The 16,942-nt window shown below is 46.5% G+C and overlaps 1 long non-coding RNA gene across 7 annotated transcripts in view; it reads right to left on the bottom strand.

Moving 5' to 3' along the window:
• The window catches only part of LOC135106296 (uncharacterized), a 17,629-nt gene extending 4,197 nt beyond the window's left edge, over window positions 1–13,432 (bottom strand). The window contains exons 1-4 of one of the 7 annotated variants that reach the window (XR_010271246.1): window positions 13,278–13,432; window positions 6,265–6,458; window positions 5,050–5,172; window positions 1,231–1,362 (exon numbers count right to left, since the gene is read on the bottom strand). This is a non-coding gene — a long non-coding RNA (uncharacterized LOC135106296). The other 6 variants (XR_010271250.1, XR_010271245.1, XR_010271251.1 and 3 more) reach the window with 6 other exon arrangements.
• Window positions 13,433–16,942: the final 3,510 nt, after the last annotated feature.

Raw genomic sequence — 16,942 nt, 5'->3', positions numbered from 1 at the left:
CTGGTGGCGGGGACTCCTTCAGGCAATGTGGTGGCTGAGACACTTTATGGCGCTCTCTCTCTCTCTCTCTCTCTCTCTCTCTCTCTCTCTGAACAACAAGCACACCACAAGAACACGGCCACAGAAAGCACAGAGTCGCAGTAGGAGAAACAGAGGAGGGGCAGGCGGGCTGGTGACGTTGATATGACGGACGCTTGACTCACGGCGCTCAAGACACGTTAACCCCATCAATGTGTCCCTGGCGAGCCCTTCAGTCACCACGAAGACACAGAGCCGATCCAGCCGTCACTCAGCAGCGCCTCCATCATGAAGCAAGTACAGATATGCTTGGTATCATTACGAAGGGACGTTCACCGAGCCTGTCATCCGTGTTATGTAGTCCTTAGTGTGTCAATGTTCAGGTACAGTCGCTAGCGGATGAAAATATTCGACATTACTTCCTACCGAGTGTGCAAACCAATTCTACAATCATGGTGGAAATATTCTACAGTACCTCTTACCGTGACTACAAAAAATAAATGACAAGCAGGTAAGTAAATGAGGCAGACAAAGTATACATAAAGAGATCAACAATAGGTACAGGCACACGCATTCAAACAAGGGCAATACGCAGCCACACAGAGGGACGGGTCAGATGGCGGGAACTTTTGTCTTGTTACCTTATTGTCACTTATGATGGCGAGAAAGTGAACGGTTTGGTAGTAGTAGTTGTAGTAGTAGTGGTAGTGGTGGTAGTAGTAGTAGTAGTAGTGGGTGGTGGTGGTGGTGGTGGTGGTAGTGGTAGTAGTAGTAGTAGCACCTTCAAAGCACCATCACCACAACCACTACCACTACCACCACGTGTACAGACAGACTTCAAACACAGTCCTTCCCTGGAGGATGCAGCAGCCTGGTACAAATCTCGCTGAAGGGAATCCATCAGCTCAGGCAAGAAAGGTTACAAAGAAATGAACCAAAAGAGTGTCGCTCACAAACGCCTTGAATTCCTCAAGCGTGACGATTCACTTCAGAAAGAAACACGCTTTGAACGCCTCCACTTCCTCGCTTGGAAAAAAGAAAATAAAAAAAAAAACTCCGTGAAAATCATCGAAGAAGTGTCGATAAAATAACTTTCCCAATATTTCATCAACTGGAATATTGTTTTGAACTGAAGGAAAAAACAGTAACAAAAAAATTATTTCAAAAAATAAAAAGTAACGATTCTCTTTGGTGATAATGTTGTTTTCTTACAGATCACTTTTGTGCAGGACGTTCATGAGAGCAGGAAAGGCCACGTGTGTTCAGCCAGAGTGAGTGACGAGTCTGAGCCACACACATGACGCGCCCCCAGGGAACGGTACAGCACGAAGGCATCCAGCAGCACTAAACATGGAAATATACGGAATTAAAAGTACACACAAAAATTATCGACTCTTTCCAGTCCATAATCAAACAAAGAACATGAAAACACTCCACAGCATTACATGGAAACATAATGAAGTAAAAATAAATGCAGAAAATAACTTAAAAAACCTTCTCATTATAGTTTTAAGTTGACGAAACACGCTAATAAAAAAAATAGTAATGCGATTAATTGCTTGGTGAAATAAAAATTACAAAACATTACAATATATTAAACCAATGTATCATGAGTTCAGAATAAGGCTGCTTCCTGTCCCCCTCCTCCCCCGCCAACCACACACACACACACACACACACACACACACACACGCCACCTCGCCCTGGCATGTTCATCCCAACTGACTTGCGTTTAACGATCTCACGTGGTATCTCCCAGGTGATTCTCTCTCTCTCTCTCTCTCTCTCTCTCTCTCTCTCTCTGGTCCCTACAGGTTTAAGTAGATTACTGCACGTGTTTACCTGTTAATTATCACGCCAAGTTTAGTAGTATCTCATTCAGGCAGTACCACCCCCTCACACACACATACACACACACATACTGGGGCGGGGATAACCAGCGCCGGCGTAGAGGGTCGTCAGGGGCTTCGTCTTAAGTGCAAGGAGAAGGAGAAGGAGGAGGCGGCGGCGGAGGAGGAGGAAAAGGAGGAGGAGGAGGAGGAGGCCATGAAGTCTGCTTGTTCTGTCCTGAGTCGTGAGTGAGTGAATGGGGAGTCAGTGCAGGGCTACGAGTAACTCTCCCCTCATCACTCCCTCTCATTCTACCTCCTTTCCCATTCCGTTCCTCACTCCTCCCTGTACACCACCCCGTTCACAACACCCACCCTCGACGCACCTCCAGCCATGCACCACGCGCTAAACCCTGCAGCCTACTGTCTGCCCCGCCAGGATTTGCTGCCTGACGACTTCACAAAGCCCACGAGGATTATTCGCCAGCAAATTGCGGCCGTCACTCAAAGATAGAGTTAGTGAGAGAGAGAGAGAGAGAGAGAGAGAGAGAGAGAGAGAGAGAGAGAGAGAGTGTGTGTGTACGAGTATAATATACCTGATATCAGATGGAAGAGATGTACAACTAAATTTCACATCTACTACAATAAATATAACGATGTGCCAGTCTTCCTCAACGCTCCTTAAGTCAGACTGGCGGCTCATACACGCTAGTCCCTGTCCGCCTCATCTTAATTACTCTACAGGCCGTGAGTGGCGGCACTGGGTCGTGAAGCGCTTGTCACCTGTAGTGGAGGCCTGAGCATGTAGGACGCGGCGCCCCATCGCCTCCCCCTAACAAGGCTTCCATTCCCGCTCGACACACATAGATGTTTCAACGAGTTCAGTTTTGCGAGGTTCGAAGAGCGTGATCACAGACTCACAGTCGAGCATCAAACACGTCTGCCACTAACTAGGTTATGACGCGCCAGTGTCGTGGGGGACGGTGTTTGGCAGTGGGTGGAGGTGTCTGGCAGCCCCGCGGGCAACTCACTCAGGAAATGTTAAGATTTGTGAGTGAAAAAGTAAGGTTCATAACCGTGATTGATGGGTAAAGTCAGTGATCCCGTTATAAAAGTTTCCTCTCTTCAAGACGTTAGCATGGGGCGGCGGCAGGGCGGCCGAGGACCTCCAAGACTTGCCTCAAGATTTTTCTCTTTTTTTTTTTTCCTACGGTAGGGTGGTGCGCTCGATAATGTTAAGAAGATATGACTTAACATGAAGGCTTTTTCCTGCAATGTGTACAGAGCTTACGAAAATCGGCCGCACGGACACCCTGTGAGTGGTAGCATTACAATTTACCAATACCTAAACCGAACAGTTTTCCTGGGCGGCAATAAAATTTGCTAAGTAGTGAGCGTGGCGGCCCCGAGACGCTGTACGCGAAGCACCTCGTCACGCGTGTGCCACACCGGTGCCCATGGCCCTCCTGGCACGTTCCCCAGAGGCTTGCACAAATACCAAACAGCGGCGGGACGGCAGTGTGGTGAGGCCACGACCACGGAGACCCCAAACCAGCAGACAGGCTGCGTGCGTGTCGTCACTCCTCATTTTTTTTAAATTCCTACTTGTTTTCAAAACGACAAAATATCCGACTTATCTTCAATAAAAGACAAAACATTAATGCAGATCTATGCCAAAATTTCCACAGATTGCTTTATGAAAATGCTTTCCTATTACCGTCATTCTATACAGCACTTATTTTCCATATGCAAGACTTCACACACTTTTCTTTACGGCCACAGCACTGGGCGCCGCGGCCTCACGCTGACAGGGAGGATATATCGGGCCTGGCCTGATATACTTTCACCAACGTCATTCGCGGCGCAAAAACAATGCGAATATAGACAGTTTCGTTGACACACCACTGCCTCGACACAGCACGAGGGCACGGGTTGCTGGCAGCAGGGAGGCCCTCCCCGCCACCCTTCATGCGCTAGGCTTCAAGACTGAGCGGTAGGGATGGCAGTGCTGTCAGCGTGGTCATCATTACCATTACGGTTACAACATGATCTATGTACAACGACAATGAAAAAAAAATCTAACTTCACTTCCTTTTATCCCGTTTCCTTACAACTTCCAGTCCGTTCTTCCCGGTGGCGCTTGATGGGAGGACTGAATTACACGTCAGCGCCTATGTTACCGAGCCTTCCAAGCAACACAGACCACGGCGCCAATCCCTCAGCCTCCACTGACACACACACACTGAACAGGATGAGCGGAGTCAGTCTTAGAATGGTTTATTTCACTAACCAAGAAGGAAAAATCTCTCTATTCTAAGCTGCACTCTTTAAGGAAGAAGAACTAGAACAAGAAGAGGAAGATGTTGAGAAAGAGAGGAGGAAGAGGAAGAGGAACAACAACAACAAAATCTCAACAACATGGAATCGAAAGACGAGAAAACCTTCCCTTCACTCTTCCTTGTCTGTCACCTGTATCCCTCTCCCTCTCCCTCTCCACCTCCCGCTTCCCGCCTCCCTTCACCTCCACTCCTTTCCCTCCCTTCCCTTCCAGCTGCCTCATCCATCTTTCCATCATTTCACCTTTCCCTCCTCATTTCCAAATGTGGCTGCCTTTCTGTTCCCAATCTCTTTTCCTTCATTATTTTTCCTTCTTTCCTCTGCACCTATTCCATCTTCTTCCCCCCTTACTTCCCTTCCTCTCCCTCCCTTCCTTTTCCTCCTCTTTCTTTCCCCCTCCCTCTTTCATCTCTTCCTACCAAGTATCACATCTATACCATGATCTTCCCATCTCTCTCTCTCTCTCTCTCTCTCTCTTTCTCTCTCTCTCTGGTAACCGCGACGCGCCCCACGACAGATGGTTCCATTACCTAGAGCAGGAGGAGGAGGAGGAGGAAGGGAACAAGAAGAAAGATGAGAAGAGGAGGAAGACGGTGATGAGAAGTAATGAAGGGAAGAGGAAGAAACAGAAAGGAAAGAAGAGTATAAAGTAGAATGTTAACAATAAAGAGGAGGAGGAGGAGGAGAGAGCAAGGGAGAAGTAACATGATAAACAAAAGGACATGAAAAAAATGAAAAGGAAAAATACGAGATGAAGGAGAATGAACCGGAAGAACAAAAAACAAAAGAATAAACACGATAAAAAGAAAATATACTTGTTAAAAAATAATAAAGGTCAGACTAAGAGAAATTCCTCCTCCTCCACCTCCTCCTCCTGTTCCTCTTGTTGCTCCTCCTCCTCTTCCTCTTGTTCCTCTTGTTGCTATTGTTGGAATTTTCTTCTGTACGCATTTTTTCTTAGTCCATTATAACATTTCTTTCCTTCGTGCTGTAATTGTATAGAGAAGAAGAAAAGAAGAAAATAAAAAAGTGAAAAACAAAAAAGAAAAACAAAAAAAATTATGAAAAACCCTGAGCAGAGAGAGAGAGAGAGAGAGAGAGAATATTAGCCAACACAATGATTACAATAAATTTCAACACGCTGATAGCACCTCCACTCCCTCTCCCTCTCCCTCTCTCTCTCTCTCTCTCTCTCTCTCTCGCTTTAATGAGATCCACAACGCATCACAGAAAATAATCCTTTGCCTTACACCAAAAAACGAAGGAAAATATCAGTAATTCTTCTCCTAACTTTTCCTCTTTCTCTTCCTCCTCTAACTATATCTTTTCATCTTCTATTTTTTTTTTCTCCTTCTCCTCCTCTTTCTGGCCCGCAGTCTTCCCCTTTCCTTTTTTTTTTTTACCTTCCTTCACGAAGAAATACACTGATGATCTCTCTCTCTCTCTCTCTCTCTCTCTCTCTCTCTCTCTCTCTCTCTCTCTCTCTCTCTCTCTCTCTCTCTCTCTCTCTCTCTCTCTCTCTCTCTCTCTCTCTGATGTGGTGCGGGTTTCAAAATATTTCTTTCCTCTCAAACAGATGAAAAATGGCGGCCAAGGACAACTCGGGACGAAGTGAGGGAAAAAATGTATAAAAAAGTATTTCGAAAGGAAGACCACCTTCAGGAGAGAGGCGAGGCGCAGAGAGATAGGCGAGGTAAGGCGACGTAAGGTGTGCATTGTGGCGCCTCAGGACACTCATCGAGGGAATGACTTGTGGTGAAGAACATTGTCTGCATTACGGTGCCAGTGCTTAGAGAGGAGTGTTGGCTTTCAATGTTCCAGCACCTCTCAGTTCTCTTGGATCTGATACCGTAGCTTATCGTGAGGGTTAGCAACTGTGTGTGTGTGTGTGTGTGTGTGTGTGTGTGTGTAAGAGGGGTTTTGGCTAAGGGCAACGAAAAGGCTGGATAAAAGGCAAACTGAAGATACCAGTCCCTAAAAAGAAGTCAAAAGGCTGCATTAAAAGGGAAATGTGTGTGGGGGGGAGGGGGAGAGTACCTTAGGACTTGCACTATAATCAAGAAGGTCTACAAAAACGCACCATCACAGAGCAGAGCGGCAGTGTCTGGGAATGTGACCCTAGGCAAGCATTCCACCAGTCACCAAGAGCTGTCCCAAAAATGCTCGCGTCGCCTCCTCGTCACAGGGAATCCCGACATGCGTCTGACGTCATCAAATCTTTACCAGCCATTGACCGCCAGCTGGAGTTATTACGGCCCTTCAATAACCCGTAACCTGAAGCCAAGTCGAGGGATGAGTGGTTCAGTGACGCACCGCTAGGAAAAGTTACACAGAAGACACAAATTATCAAGTTAACCAAAATTATCAAGTAAACCTTTCTTTTTCGACTCAATTACTCTTACAACCTCACTACAGCTATCACTACCCACCCCCTATATCCCAGTAAATTCGCTAGGAAAAGTTACACAGAAGTCACAAATTATCAAGTAAACCAAAATAAATTATCAAGTAAACCTTTCTTTTTCGACTCAATTACTCTTACTATCACTACCACCACTTATACCAGTAAATGAATAAATGCGGTCGTTTAATCATCTGGACCATCGCCTCTCTTTAACAGTCACGTGAGTATCTAAAGGAATCGAGTCAGCAGGAAGTACTTGGCACCATCGACCAGCAGTCAAGAGTTCCCTGGACGACCCGACAAGATAGAGGCACTTGTCCCTACACTGACGCTGCTCTCCCCTTAAGGACCCCAGCCCCCTCCCGCCCGCTGGAAGGGAGAGGGAATGAGGAGGGGGCAAAGACACGGGAAGAAAGGAGAGGAGGAGGAGGAGGAGAGGGAAGGAGACACTGTGGAGGAAGGAACAAGACAGGAGGGGATAAAGACATGGGGAGGAAAGATATCAGGCGTGAAGGAAAATATAAGAAAAGTGGAAGAAAATGTAAGAAATAGGAGAGAGGTGTGGCGGCGGGAGGAGAGGAAGAGCAGGAATAAATGAAGAAAAGGAGGACTTAGAGAAAAAAATATACGAGGAAGAGTAACGGACACAATAAAATATACCGAATGAGAAGGAGAGGAAAGGAGAGAAAGATAAACTAAAACACCGGGAGAAAGCTGAAGGCAGGAGGCGAGCAGAAGCAGCAGGAGTGTCGAAGATAGCAGGTACATCAAGAAAAAGCAAGACAACAACAAAAAATATAAGGAAGAGTAACGGACACAATAAAACATAAAGAAAGAGGAGAGGAAAGGAAAGAAAGATAAACTAAAACAATGAGAGGGAGTTGAGGAGAGGAGGCCAGCCGGGAGTGTGTCGATGATAGCAGGTGGATGAAGATGTGTTGAGGTGGAGGCCCGCTGAGTGACGCGCGATGTGGGCCGGCGACAGGTAATTACTGGAGACGTCAATGGGCCAGGTGATGGGCTACTCCTGGCATCCCTCCATCCCTCCATCTCTCCCCCGCTCCCTCTCTCCCTCCGCCCACGTCCCGGAAGACTCAGGTTGTTCTCTAACGTTTTGTCGTCTTACATCGCCTACTTTCATCAGAGTCTGGTGGAAGATCCTGGGGTTTTCATGGGTGTTTTCAGGATTCTAATGGTAGTTTAACAGGCTCTCGTGGAAGTTGTTGGGGTCTTCAAGGGTGTGTTCAAGGTAGTTTAACAGGGTCTAGTGGAAGTATCTGGGGGTTTTCAAGGGTGTTTTCAGGATTCCAGTGGTAGTCTACTAAAATGCTATTGTGAGTTTGCGATTGTCAAATTTGCCTTTCATAATTTTCATGCTAGTTTGACAGGCACTAGTGAAAGTTAAAGGGGTTTGTCGGTTTTTCATATAATAATCCTAGTTTAACAGGCTCTGATAGACTTACTGGGATTTTAAAGGATTTTCATGAATGAACGGGGGGGGGGAAACATATGTATTAGAATCTAACCAATCATCTCCGTGGCCTTTGAAAATATCGCTTATGAGAACACAAAGCGTTTAAGAATGACCACAAGTCTCACATCGCCAACCAGCCATGAAGATGAGTGTCTGGAAGAATGAGTTGATTGTTCCTTGCAGCGAGTTAGTGGGTTGGAAAAGGCTCACTCAAACTCTGACTTTCGAGGATCCTGTGGTACGTGCTGCAGTGGAGGAACAGTAAGCTGAGGTCCTTCGGAGTGTGTGTGTGTGCTGGGTGCCCAGTAGTGTAGTAGTAGTAGTAGTAGTAGTAGTAGTAGTAGTCCCTTCAAAAGACACAATGCTAAAAGTAAGACTCGTAGTTTTGAGGGCAATGGTATGCTGGTTGCTGCTACTACTACTACTACTAATAATAATAATAATAATAATAATAATAATTATGATGTTGCTGTTTGTTACTACTACCCCTCTTACCATCACCTCTACACCCCTAATCAGGTGGTGGCGGCGACAGATCCATGAACACAGGCAGGGGATGACGGAAGGAGGCACCAATTACCAGCCAGCCACAATGCGCCGCGCCGTGAAAGGACCTTGGTGGCTGGCGAGTGAGGTGTTGAAAGCCAGGACAGAGAGAGAGGGGGGATTGAGGGGGACACATCACCACCATTACCACTATCACTGCACGCCACACCATTACTATCACCACCACCAGCAGCAGCAGGTCTACCACATGCCACACTATCCCCAACAAGGTCATAGCCACCACCACCACCACCGCCACCCTATATATATTGCATACTGTTCATAAAGTGAAAGCCATGACCTCTACTGCTTGTATACTCCCTGATTGACCGAAAAGCATCACCGCCGCGCTGCATCACTAAACAGGGCGTCGACAGGCTATAAATTGACTCTTTAACATGTTACATCTATTCATGGGGAGGCAGTGCGTCTGTCAGCACCCGCCACTGCACCGCCGCCACCGAGCACCACACCCGCGTGATGGATGGCGCCGCTCCTCTGCCAGGGTGCGCGCGGCGGTCAAGGACTCAGGCACAAAAATGACTACGTTTAGGTTTTGTCTAATGTCTATTTTCAAAGGAAACGGAGATGATTACGCAGGTTCTCGTGAATTTTTGTTCGCTGACGGTGCAGTCCTTGTTAAACTATCACTTACAAACATTAAAACACCCTTGTTAACTCATACTCATAACTTGCGCCAGTCTGTTAAAAGTAGTGGAGATAAGACTTGGAAAATGATGGAAAATGATGAGAATGCAAGCCCAGTACTGCCCGACACTCACAAGTCCAGCCACCATCTGACACTGATGTCATCCCATCAACATGACTCGAGTCTTGTTGATGGGATGATTCATGATACAGACTGGAACATGCGCCATATTGGTTTTACGTAGTAAGCGAGCATTATTATCAGTGGTGCGGTAAGAGTGGGTGGCAGCGAGGCAGTGGGGAGCAGCGCGGGAGGTGATGGGGAAGAGTGGGGGTGGGGGTGATGAGGGGCGATGGGTGGTGTGAGGGGGAGGGGAAGACTGATTGGCTGAAACACTGCCTCGACTCACGCCTCGCTTCATCCACTCCTGATGAGCTAATGGGCAACACTTCACCGTGCCGACATCTGCCACAGAATCGCTCTGTATTACCAAATGAAGCAGAGCAGGAGTGGCGGCGATGCCTCACGCCAGCCAGCCTTCCCATCCATGACACCACGCACACTGCCACCAACACTAGTGCCATCACTTCCAAGCCACACAGAACCACCTTCACCGCTTAATACCGGCACTCATTCCCAGGAATGAGCAGTGTGTGAATGTTGCCGCGTGCGTCAGCGATATCAGGGTTGGGAGTGTCTCCAAACGGCGGGTGAGCGCCGTCGCCCGCACCTGGCGTCGTGGCATGGGCTGCAGCGGGTCACGAGTATTTGCCTCGTGTGCTCGTCTCGGAGTGCTTCACGAGTTAGCAACCACACTCAGTGAAAAACGCTATGGTGAATTCAGACAAGCAAGAACAGGTCAATGTATGCATAGTTTTATACAAACGAAGTCGTGGAGGTGGCTTGTTCCTCCTGGCTGGAGAATTGAACGTGGGTGGGGGTGAGGCATGAAAGTCGCAGTCCCACTGCACTGCCACTCACTACGGTGGTTTAGAACTGCTGGCAAGAAAATTGATGGGAATACAATGCTATCATGACGAAAATTCCAAATTAACTCTTAATAAAAACTCACAAGAAGACAGTGATGGTACACGGCCTTGTGATGCAGGTTATGTCAATATAAGTACATAACAATCGTGCTTGTATAATTTTTCAAATTATTGGTCATTTACGTTGACTTAGAGGACCACCAGCTTCTGGCAACACGACACCAGTGTCCTTAAGCTGCTGGAGACGTATGTGATTATTTCATCCACCCCATACGTAACAAGCAATACTATAGTGTATAAAGAGTTAAAGGTCACCATGAACTAGTATATTAGCAAACCATTTGTTAAATACAACACAAGCGGAAAAGCTGCGTGGGAAGCTCAACTTCGTCCCTCCCTGTAACCCACACTAGGCTCGTCTTCCACTCATTATGCTAATCCGTGCTTTCGTCCTGCCGCTGATGATTGCAGGCCGAGTTAATACCAATAAGGAGACGACTTGTGAATTAACAGACGCAACGCCGAGCAAGTGGTGGTGGGCGGCAGGAACACAACAGCCTTGTTAATCCCCGCAGCGGCCTCTTCACTAGCTTTGTTGAGTCATGACTAGGAAAGAATACCCTGAGTGCCCCGAATGAGCTCAAATACGAAGAGAGAGAGAGAGAGAGAGAGAGAGAGAGAGAGAGAGAGAGAGAGAGAGAGAGAGAGAGAGAGAGAGACTCAACATGACAAAATCAGCAGCCAGAGAACATGGCTCATGAGGTCCGATCCCCAGGTGAAAAAAAATTAAAACTGAACACACACACACACACACACTACGAAGACACGGCTTCCTCCGCCCCTCACCTTGTACTACCTACCCGAGCCGGCGACGACTGCCGAGGTGACAGCAACTGCAGCTCACAGAAGCCACAGCACCACACAGCCCTTCTCTCGCGGTTGCAGCTGCACGCAACACTTACACCGCAGCACACGCACACACAGACGCACCGTGCGGGGCTGCGATTCCAACACTTAACGGAGAAAAGAACACCGCAGTAACCAACCCACAGCCCGTGCCAGGTGGAGAAGTGGAGTGAGTAGCAGACTGAGGACTGGGGAACTTGACTGGCATGCGCGCCGCGCGACGTGAAGGAAGCAAGGCGGAGGCTGTGATTGGCTGGTGGTGACATCATGTCCATCTCTCAAGAATTTACTATTGGTTAGCGATACGTCCACCACCGCCCACCAAAACGTCGACATGAACACAAACCACTGATGTAACCAAGATTCAGATAAAAATCATCACTCACAAGTATTAGAATGTAAACATTACATACCTAACTATGATAACTACCTAACTATGATAACTAGAGGAACAAATGATTAATAACAGTAGTGAGGCAAATGGTGGAATTGCTAACACTCGTTTTCTTTTTACCATCGTCAGCACTAAAGGCGGGTTTACACGGAGCAATTTTTCCTCCCGGCTAGCTCCAGCTACATGGAACTGCCGGCAGGTTTCAGCCGAAAGCATTCATGTGGTCGAGAGCAGCCGCCGGCCCGCACCATCAAAACAATCACGGTGGAGTCCTCCTCCGACGAACAGTCTGGCTGCTGTGGCTATGATTTTTATGTGCTTGGAGTAAAAACGATTGTGGACTCGCTCCTGGCTATCGAGAAGAAGAAATACGAGGAGTGCTCATTACAAACTCTTGTGAGAACTAAGCTTAGAGTCAGCAGCAGCAGCGCTACTAGTAGTAGTAGTAGTAGTAGTAGTAGTAGTGGTAGCAGTAGCAGGATTGGGTTTGATTATGAGTACGAGTACATTGCAATATCCCAACACACAAACACACACACGGGCAGGGAGAGGAAGGAAGAGGTAAAGGGGAGAGGGGTGACCCACGCAGGGGGAGAGGAACGGGGCAGATAAGAACAAGTTGGCGGGAGAAGTGGAGGGGGGTGACCTGTCTTGGAGTAGCGAATGATGACGTCACAGCTTATATACGTAGTGCGATCCTATATGAAATTGACCCCTCGAAAAAATGGAGTTAGGATGGAATGCCTTACATTTTCTGAATTGCCATGAACTTTAACAAATACCGGGAATAAGAAAATATTTTCAGCCTGACTAATGATAAAAATATTTGAAAAAAAAGTAATTAAAAAAGTGTTGGAACACGGTAAAAAATATACTCTCAAGTCCATAAATCTGATCTATTAGGAATGAAAACACTTTAAAAAATCAGATTATTTTTACAAACAATCAAAAGTTAGTTACAAGCTGAAATAAAGAAATAAAATAATACAAAATGTCAACTTTTCGACTTTTATCATGCCTATAAATCACTCTAAAAGTCCACATAGCTAGCTGAACAGGAATGGAAAACAATTAAAAAATCATGAACGATTTTTAGAAGCAATTAAATGTTAGCTAACGGCTGAAATGAAAAAAAAAAAAAAAGCATTAAAACAATTTTTAAAGTGGCCGAGAAAACGACCGTTACAAGCAACCTCATAATCAATATACTTCCCTTAACATACATATGAACAACACCTAAAACATAACTAAATCATTTTAGAAATCATGAAAACTTACTTTTAACCAAAATAACTAGTTAAAAAACAATAAATATTAGAATGCGGCCTGACTCTGACAAACTATCATGGTGGCTTGGGGAAAGGGACCTCAGCTGAAAACAAAGGTGGCCGTCAATCTTCCTCACTTATTATTTAAGGTTATTTTGGAGGTTATCTATTTTCTGGATTAATTTTGGATGTGTGTGTGTGTGTGTGTGTGTGTGTATGCTCCATGCTACTCCAAGACAGATCACCTTTTCCTCCTCTTTCCCCCCTGCCTCCTGCTCCTCCCTGCCTCCTCCTCACCAGGGTCACGCCTACTCATCCCCTCTAATTCCTCTTCCATGCCTGTGTGTGTGTGTGTGTGTGTGTGAGGGTACCAACCTAACATAAATGAACACAAAGTACCATGATCCCTAAGATCATTAATGTAACCAACACAATATAACCTTACCAGATGTACTTTGCTTACAAGGCTTGCCAGACGCCGTGCAGACTGCTGTAATAAGCCGTATGAACACAAACGGTATCGTTGAATTAACTTAGTAACGTAATATTGTAGTAAAATAATTCCAGTAACGGTATACGCAATCGACCCTCTCTCCACGACAACTAGGGCCCAACTGATTCCCAGTCCCCACCTTGTGGTTCCCGCCTGCCTAAACTGTGACGTATCGTGTTACCATTGGCCAGACACACAAAGGTTAATAATCACTGGTGGAAAGAGCGTGGCTTCACACACACACACACACACACACGTCACCGGCACGTCATTGCCTGAAAGCGTGCGGAGTTGTGCTCTGCTTTAAACACACACACACACGCACACACACACACGTAAATATGTAAATATAGGAGAGAGAGAGAGAGAGAGAGAGAGAGAGAGAGAGAGAGAGAGAGAGAGAGAGAGAGAGAGAGAGAGAGAGAGAGAGAGAGAAAAAAAAAAAATTAGCGATAACACACACACACACTACCCTGCCCAATAACTTAATAAGCGTCACCTCAACACGTGTGGGGATTCCTGCGACATTCGTAAGCCTGAGAAACAACGCGCTATAAAATTGTCTTTTTAACTCGATGTGTGACACACACACACACACACACACACACACACACACACAACGGTTAGGTAGATGAGTGGATGGGTGGTTGGGCGAATTGGTGTGTGGATGCATGGGTGGATGGGTAGGTACATGAGTGAGTGGGTGAATTGGTGTGTGAATGCGTGGGTGGATGGTGAGTGAATGGTTGGCTAGATGACTTCAAACTTCCCTTGCACAATAATATTCTAATAATATACTCTAATATAATTAGATACACTCCTTTTTTTTTTTTTTTTTTTTTTTTTGCCGCGAGATGATAATATATATCTGATGAAGCAAAGTCGCACCAACAAGTCTGCAGCAGAAACAGGTGTGTGCCGGGTGCGGTGGTGCCACGCCCGCTGTGTCATGCAGGACGCACAAACCATAAGTTCTTCATATATTATTTTTTGGCACAAAACTCAATAAACTTTTTCCTAAGTTCCTTGCAGCGAGTGTGTAGGATCCTCACGCGGCACGACCTTCCTTTGTCACGCCAGCAGACAAAGAGCGGCACGATCGCTTGTTATTGTCCGCCATTCACACTGCTTTCCTCTGATCGCGACACAGCCTCGCCCCGAGACACCGCCATTGTTCCCCAGATGCTGCTGGTGCCGCCGCTGCACACCAAACAGCCAGCGGTGGAGCCTAATGGGAGTGCAGGAAGAGAAGCAGCAGGGGCGCCTCATTCAACACACACACACACACACACACACACATACACACACACACACACACACACACACACACACACACACACACACACACACACACACAGGGTTAGCTAGTTGGTTTGTTGACAAAAAAAAGTTCCACAATGGTGCCAAATATAAAACACAAATAAATAGATAAAAAACAGTGTATTCATTATTCATCCAAACAATATTCACACATTTTGTAATACACACACACACACACACACACACACACACACACACACACACACACACACGGCTTCCCTGTCCTGTAAGTAAAGCTTCTCAAGCCAGCAAACTAAAGAGACATCTGCTAATCCCTGAGCTTTTCTTCTTCCCCATCATTCTGTCCTGGAAAGCTATTGATACCCGCTGTCTGAGCGCGTGGCCCGGCACACACAGGGAGTCATGAGAAACACGCTGCGGTGAAGGACGGAAGGGCGGCGGCTCGAGGGACGGGACGATATCCACACCTTATTCAAGTATAAAAATGCATCCTTGAAAGAAAAATGCGTGCAATTCAAAGCTTAAAAGGAAGGAAGGTTGGCTTGTTTCCTGGGTCTTCGTTCTCAAAGATTTCAACGTCTTATCTTAATTACTTTAACGAGCTTTGGTGGAAGTTTCTGCTGTCTTCAAGGGTATTTTCATAAGTCTAATTCTAATAATAGTTCAGCAATAATTCTGCACTATCAGTAGGAAAAAAAACAGTGTGGACTTGACATCTCTGCGGTTCTTGAAGCTTGTCCTCAGGAACACTAAAACCATTATAGTGTACGTGGCATATGTGGGAAGGACTTAATGAGATTGGGGATGGTTGTGTGGATGGAAGGTTGTGTTGTTGAGTGGATGATGGATGTGGTTGAATAAGTAGATGGATTATTTGGTGAACATTATATTAGTGTGTGCGGATCCACATGCTGCCTTCACGAAGCCTGTGGTCCAGACACTTGAGTCTAGAGATTCTCTTCATTCTTTTTCTACCTATCTTTTCGTACCTATTACCATCACTCATTACCTTCCTTCTCGCTCTCTATCTCTCCTACTGTCCCTCACTCGTACTTATCTTGTGTCTCCCACCTCTCAATTTCTTCCTATCTGTTTTATTTACCTCTCTCCCTCCCTCCCTCCTTCTCTTCCTCCCTCCCTTCCTTCCTCACCACCCACCTACTTATCTATCTTCCCTGTCGACCCATTTCATTCTTCCTCCCTCCCCCCTCTCTCTCTCTCTCTCTCTCTCTCTCTCTCTCTCTCTCTCTCTCTCTCTCTCTCTCTCTCTCTCTCTCTCTCTCAGATGCAGTAAAACAAGTCGTTCTTTCGAGAAATGGCATCTTCCCTTCTTGGTGTTAGTAAAAGCTCAAGACCTTCCCCTCTGCACCAGCCTTTTGTCCTTTGTGAGAGTGGCGCTTGGTGGCTGACTTGGAACCTCAATCAAAGAGACGTGGAAGTGTGTCTGTGGGTCCTCAAGGCACGGAGAGGAGGACAGGGGCTGAGGGCGGCGTGCCAGACCAACAAGTGCTAAGATCTGATTCATCACTGAGGCACAGAACGTAACGGACCGTATTCTAAAAACCCTACTGTGCTGCACCATCGCTACATTCAAAAGGCCCTACTTGAAGCTACACCACGGGTTTTTAAGAGTGCCTATATGGTTCTAGTGACAGATTAACAATATTTCTACATTATCAACGCGAGAAATAGTCTTGAGAACCCGGCTAATCATCTCTATGGCCTTAAAAAATAGTCTTGATGAGATAGCAGAGCGTTGCTGAATACAGGTCAATGAAGGAAAGTCAAAAAAGAAATCTAGGTCCCTTTCGTCTCTGCAACTAGGCAACGTGCTTATTTTATTTGTTTCTGCGTGGGAGGCTGTGCGGCGTCGCTGCCTCGCCGCCGCACCACCCATTCGTTATCTCTAATTGATATTTTGGACAGCCACACAGTGTTAGTTCCCTGCCACTCCTGAGCCGTGCAATTGACTTAAACCTGAATAGCCTCGCGTTCTCTTCGGTATCGCATCACCAAAGTTTGAAATTAATCCCCAGCGTTTAATTATCGCTCAAACATTTTTTACTCTGATGTTTGTCGCTCCGGGGAAAGGATTTCACAACACCTCTCGCCTTCCCGCCCCATTGTGTCTCTCCGTCCAGCGTTTCTCCTTCTCCCCTTCCTGTCCTGCCCGCGCCTCTCCATCACCCCCACCAGGTCTGGCCACTGACGCCTAAGCTCATCGCGCCCCATACTCCCCTCGTGTTCCCTTCCACGCTCCTGTGAAATCCCATGTTCCCTTTTCCAGTTTTCCAGAGTTTTCGCTTCAGGTCACATTACTAAGTAAACCTTTTCCCTTCCACTCGCAGTCTGTT

The sequence above is a fragment of the Scylla paramamosain genome, chromosome 13 (genome assembly GCF_035594125.1).
Source record: "Scylla paramamosain isolate STU-SP2022 chromosome 13, ASM3559412v1, whole genome shotgun sequence".
In the NCBI taxonomy this organism is placed as follows: Eukaryota; Metazoa; Arthropoda; class Malacostraca; order Decapoda; family Portunidae; genus Scylla; species Scylla paramamosain.
Note: the sequence above shows the minus strand (reverse complement) of the source record. Positions and strands in the feature narration are given on the sequence as shown.